Here is a 6,000-nt window from a genome sequence, read left to right on the forward strand (position 1 = left end):
GCATTTGTTTGAACCAAGCACAACCAATTCATGTGTAGTCTTGCTTGTCAGATTTCTGAAATATGCTGTCCTGGTATGTATGTCACCATACCAAAAATGAAATCCGTTTTCAGTTCCTATCATAACGCTTCAAAGGTTAGTTTCAGATTTTTTTAAGGGCTGGGTCAGGCCTGGATCAGTAATGCAGTTTTAAAGGCATTGGCACTGGCATCTATCTGTCTCGAGAGACAATGGAGTGTGCCTCTGGGGGTGAAGTCAAACCGTTTGGTTAGCACAGGGGTCAGCAAACTTTTTCAGGAGGGGGCTGGTCCACTGTCCCTCAGACCTTGTGGGGGGCTGGACCCCCCCCTCTCCCGAAAGACCCCCCTCCCAAAAGGACCCCCCTCTCCTGAAAGGACACTTCCGCCGTCACTCATGCTGACGCCGCCAACACCGCCTCGCCTTCGGCAGTGTCGTCTACCTCCTCTGCCTTGCCCAGGGGTCCGCGGGGTGGAGAGCCCATGCCGCTGGCCTGGGCAGTGGAGGCAGCCTCCCTGCCACCGCCACCGCTTCCTCCCTCTTGGCTCCTGGTCATACGCAGCCACCTCAGCAGGAAGGGACATTGGCCAGAGGTGTCTGCGACTTCGGATTGGCTGCAGGAGCTTCCTGCAGCCAATCCGAAGCTGCGCCAGTGCTGTGGAAGTCAGTCCCCATGTGGCGAGGCCTCTGCGCCATGCTGGTTTCGCATGGGGACTGACCAAGTGGGCGGCAGGGTCCACAAGGTTCGCGGGCCAGATTAACGAGCCAGGTGGGCCACAGCCAGCCCCCATGCCTTAGTTTGCCAACCCCTGCATTAGCAGCACCTAAGTGACCTCCCTGGCGTGCAGGCCTGGGCAGCATGTATGGAGGCTCTGGGCTGCCTCCGTGACATGGTCCAAAGGAAAGCAGAACAATATATTTGGCACCAGCTTGGCTGCAGCAGTTGCTGGAAGGAGGCATACAAGGCAACATCCGACCATCTTAAGGACTTCACTCCGGATTTCTGTAGGGTTTACTCCTTAGCCTTTTCTTCTCCCAATGACATCCCTCAAGGCAGTGGAGGTTTACAATCAGACCTTTCCTTCCTCTATATGGCCTCCCTTTCCAGGTTGACAAGCTCCATCTCCCCCTTTAAGGGCTTCTATCGGGATATTAATAAGTAACAGGGCTAAACTGATTCTTCCTCAGGTTTGCTTTTAGGGTGAGAAATGCTATTGGGGGAGCAGAGCTAAAAACCCATTAATCCTGGTTGTCCGACACTGTTCACAGACACTCCCCGCCGACCTTGCTGCTTTGGCACCTTTACATTTACCCTGAATGATCCTAGACAAACAGGGATCATTCACTTGACATGATGATGCCATGACACTCTGCAATCACTCAGATTTGGTTACCTTCTGATGCCATTAACGACAAATGAAGCCCATTTAGAGAGAAGGCATGAGTCCTATTGTGGCTACATGAAGAATCCTCACTCACTATATCATCACCTTGTCGTGGTGAGTGGGTTTGCATGTTCCTGTGATCTTTGGGAGCGAAGCTGCTGGGAGTTTCATACTCCCATCAGAGTCACCCAAGGCGGTAAGGTCAAAGGGGAGGAGCTAGACAAAGAATGATCCGAGAAGTCCTCATCGGCAGAACAGGTGGAAGATAACAAGTGATATGTTACAATGGCTGTGAAGGTGTGTGAAGGCTGCATCCTTCATCTACTGGTCTAATCTACTCATGCCTTCAGAACAGAAGCTTACTGCGAAGACTGTGCATTGGTCAGTGTGCACTGATCTCCACACATAAAACAAATTCATGCACAGGCGTCTTCAAAAATAAAATGAAATGAAGAATTATAGACAACTATAAGTCATTCTATCAAAGCCAGCACCTATGCAGCATTTTCACAATATCCCAAAAAGATTACCCAGAGAGGGGGCCTATTTCAATTATGCAGAATATATTTTTTACAGAATAGAAATCCTCCCTTTGGCTCAGCCCTGGGGAAAAGTCCCAGGAGAGGTTTTCATTGAACACAATGCTGTCATGCTCAATAATCTTAATAGCATCTCCTCTCCCCAAGTGGGGAGAAGTTCATAGCAGAGTTTGCACTGTTCAGAGCTTACATGATGCATGCTGATCTTAAGAATCCCCTTAAAGGACCTGACACCTTAACCTGGCATTCAGAGAAACCTGTGGTTGTAGCATGCTAATTAACACTCCGTCAGACTTTGTTTGCATGGGCATTTCCTGCAAAATTTACTGCAGGAGGCTCCCTTCTTCAGTGCTCGCCTGCACATGTCCTGCAGTGAAGTGCTCTCTGGAGAAAATTAAATGACTGTGGAAACTTCACACAGCAGAGTTTAATGTGCTGGGGCAGAACTTTATTGCAGGTCTTTTACAGATGCACTTCTTAAGCTAAATAAATCCTGCCAAGGGAAGAGGCAGAAAGAAGGGAGCCTATCCTGGCAATAAGTTTCCACCTGTCTTGCCTGCCAGGAGACTGCAGTGGTTGCTTGGATAGTCCAGCAATGTGTAAAAACCTCCACAAAAATGTACATAGTCTTGCTGAATACCTTTTCACTTCATTTAGGAATCCCTAGGTTAGCTTGCCCACAGAGGAGCCTAAAATTTTGGTTTAAGTAAAACCCAGTGGCAGCTGTGAGATGTGCAAAATGCAATGTGAGAAATGCAATGCTCTCCTAGGCTAGTTTGCTGGCCTTAAAAAAATTGTTTTTACTTCCTTTCAAATTTATCCACCTGAGAAAAAAAATAGGGCCAAGCTAACAAGCTAAATTCAGTATGAAACGTGGGGTTTGTGGGACACCAAATGCTCCCAAAATGTAAATGTCTATTTAATTTATTTCTTCTGAGGCTGTTTGCTCACTTTGCAGCTGTGGTGATCTGCCTCTCTGCTGGTACTCTGGGATAATTTGTCTTCACCATCACTGTATTATCTTAGCTAATCAAAGATCACATAGTGTGCAAAATGATGGTGTGCTGCTATGTAGTCAGTCATCATGGAGAGCAAACACTGATGGCATGCATGGGGAAGTACATGATCCCCTTATTTTCCAGGCAAACAAGCTACACTTTTTATTCTTCCATGCTGTGTTGTGGTCACTGTAGTCCAGAACAGGGGGACAGAATGAGTTCCCCTGTTGCCTAAGCAAAACAGGGCTGTTTCCCTGCATTCCAGCATAGCACTGCAAGGCTTAGAAACTATTCTGCCTTGGTTAGACCACACCTGGAATGCTGTGTCCAATTCTGGGCACCACAATTTAAGAAGGATGTTGACAAGCTGGAACATGTGCAGAGGAGGGCAGCCAAGATGATCAAGGGTCTGGAAACCAAGCCTTATGAGGAACAGTTGAAGGATCTGGGTATGCTTAGCCTGGAAATATGGAGACTGAGAAGAGATATGACAGTCATCTTCAAATATCTCATGAGTTGTCACATGCAAGAGGGAACAAGCTTGTTTTTTCCTGCTCAGGAGGGTAGGACTCGAACCAATAATTTCAATTTACAAGAAAGGAGATTCTGATTAAACATCAGGAAAAACTTTCTAACAGTTGTTCAACAGTGGAACAGTCTCCCTCAGGAGGTTGTGGGCTCTCCTTCATTGGAAGTTTTTAAGCAGAGGCTGGCTGGCCATCTGTCATGGATGCTTTAGCTGAGATTCCTGCATTGCAGGGAGTTAGACTAGATGACCCTTGGGGTCCTTTCAAACTCTGCAATTCCACAGTTCTATGCTTTTCATTCTCTCCAGTGCATAAACAAAAGGGGAATTGTCTACTTTTGTAGATCTCAAGCAAGGCTGTAAAGTTAAGGTGTCTGTTTCACCTAGATTTAGTTTGTTTCTTTGTTATATTTGCACCATCCATTGAAAGCTGGTGTGGCACAAGGGGGTATCTATGATGGGGAGACCCAAATTCACATTCCCACTCAGTCATGAAGTTGTGAGGATCAAATAGGATAAGTCTGGTATGATGCCGTGATTTCCTTGGAGGAAGGGGAGAATGACAAAGTGATTATTAAAATAATGACAGTTTCCAAATATGAACCAAGTTAAGCATACATTGAATCTAGAAAGGAAAAGCATTCATGCTAGAAGCCTGCAATGTTTCTTTAAAGGGTAAACTTGCAATATAGCTGCATTTTCTTTGGAGTTAGCTTTTCTCTTACTGGAGTCCCTAAGGTAGAAACGTGCCATTGGATGTAAGTACCAAAAGAAAATTACATAGATGGTGGCTCTGAAACAGCTTCAGCTGAGATGATGAGTTGCAGATGCCTGTTCGTTCATTCATGCACTGATTCATAACTTCATCCAAGAGCACAGCCAGGACTTGGAACGATCACTCATCTCAAAAAGCTCTCCAAGGAGCAGAGGATGGTAACAAGCAAACACAATGCATCAAACAGCAATCAAGTACTTTCCACTAACCTGATATGGAGGCCATTCTTCAGTTTCCACTCCATCAAGTTGTTTTCCAGTATTTGCATTTCCAGCACTTGCTCTGTTTAAGAAAGCACACAAACACTTCAGATATCATCACTTGAATAGGGAGCCACTTTTCATCCAGATATATTCTGTACTCTCAGCTTACTTTTCATTTATTTGTTATGCTGGTATCGTGGCTTTCTTTTAGGAGCTCAGAACGGTACAGGAGGAGCTATCCCATGTTACCATCACAAAAACCCTGCAAGGATGGCTAAACTGAGTGACTTCCAAATGACCCAGTGCACAGTTTTCCTAGATAGGTCTTTGAACCCAAGTTGTTCCAGCTGCAGTCTACCTAATGGCAGCACAGGTTAGTTCTTCCTTAGGCAAATGCCCCTCATGATGGATCAGTTAATTGCTGGGATGTACCATTTGAGACAGTGGGGTGGGGTGGAGATAAGGTATCTGAATGCCTTATCCACAAGGTACTTTCTACATACATTGTTTGCCCTTTCACCATTTGATCCTCACAATACCATTCTGAAGTAGGTTAGGCTTCTAGCTGGTGTATGGCAATAGGTCACCCAGTGAGCTTCATGGCCGAGTAATGACGTATCAGCTCACAGCTCTCATTTTAACCCTAGTCTTCCCATACACCACCCTACGTCTCTGTATGTGTAGGGAATATTTTAATTAAGAGAGCAGTGAAGCTCTCAATCCCAAATTTTCAATCTGAAATGATACAGCATAGCAACTGTCATAGGAATCTGCCCTATACTGCATCAGGTCATTGGTTAATCTACTTCAGGGTTTCCCAAACTTGGGTCTCCAGCTGTTTTTGGATGACATTTCCCATCATCCCTGACCACTGGTCCCACTAGCTAGGGATGATGGGAGTTGGAGAAACCTGACTGGCAGCAGATCTCCAAGGTTTTAGGTCTCTCCCAGCCCAACCTGGAGATGCCACTGAGTTTCTACTTATCTGTGCCAACTCTCAGATACAGCTTATTCTGGTAATCAGCATCTTGAGGTAAATGGTAGGCAGAGGTAGAATGTTACAGCAGAAACACATTTTGAAGCCTCCATTACAAATAATCGCACCACACCAGTTTGCTAAGGAGATAAGAAGCTATGTTCTGCTATTGTGTCCATGCTTCTAAATCACAAGAGCCACCAGTAAGTCTTCAGGACAGCACAAGATCCTCTTCTGGGGCAGATGCAAAGGAGCTACATCAATGCCATTGCCCCCAGATTCAGAAAAAGAGGCAGGGACTCTTCCTATCTACTGAAACCTGAAAGCAGGAAGAAATGCAAGCCGGTTGTTTGCATCCATCTTCATTAGCAGCCACAGTGAAGAACAGATTGCATCAGAGGGGCACAAAGACCCTTTTCCTGAGACCCTAAAAGTGCTGTACTGCAACATTAACTAAGGGTATTGCTTGTGAGAAGCCATGAGACCATATAACTGCAGTAATAACTGATATTGTCTTTTAGTAGTGTAGTCTGCAACTGAAGAACCTCTCTCTGGAGCTCTTACCCCCAGTTTCTTGCAA

This window comes from Podarcis erhardii (genome assembly GCF_964252035.2).
Source record: "Podarcis erhardii genome assembly, chromosome: 8".
In the NCBI taxonomy this organism is placed as follows: domain Eukaryota; kingdom Metazoa; phylum Chordata; class Lepidosauria; order Squamata; family Lacertidae; genus Podarcis; species Podarcis erhardii.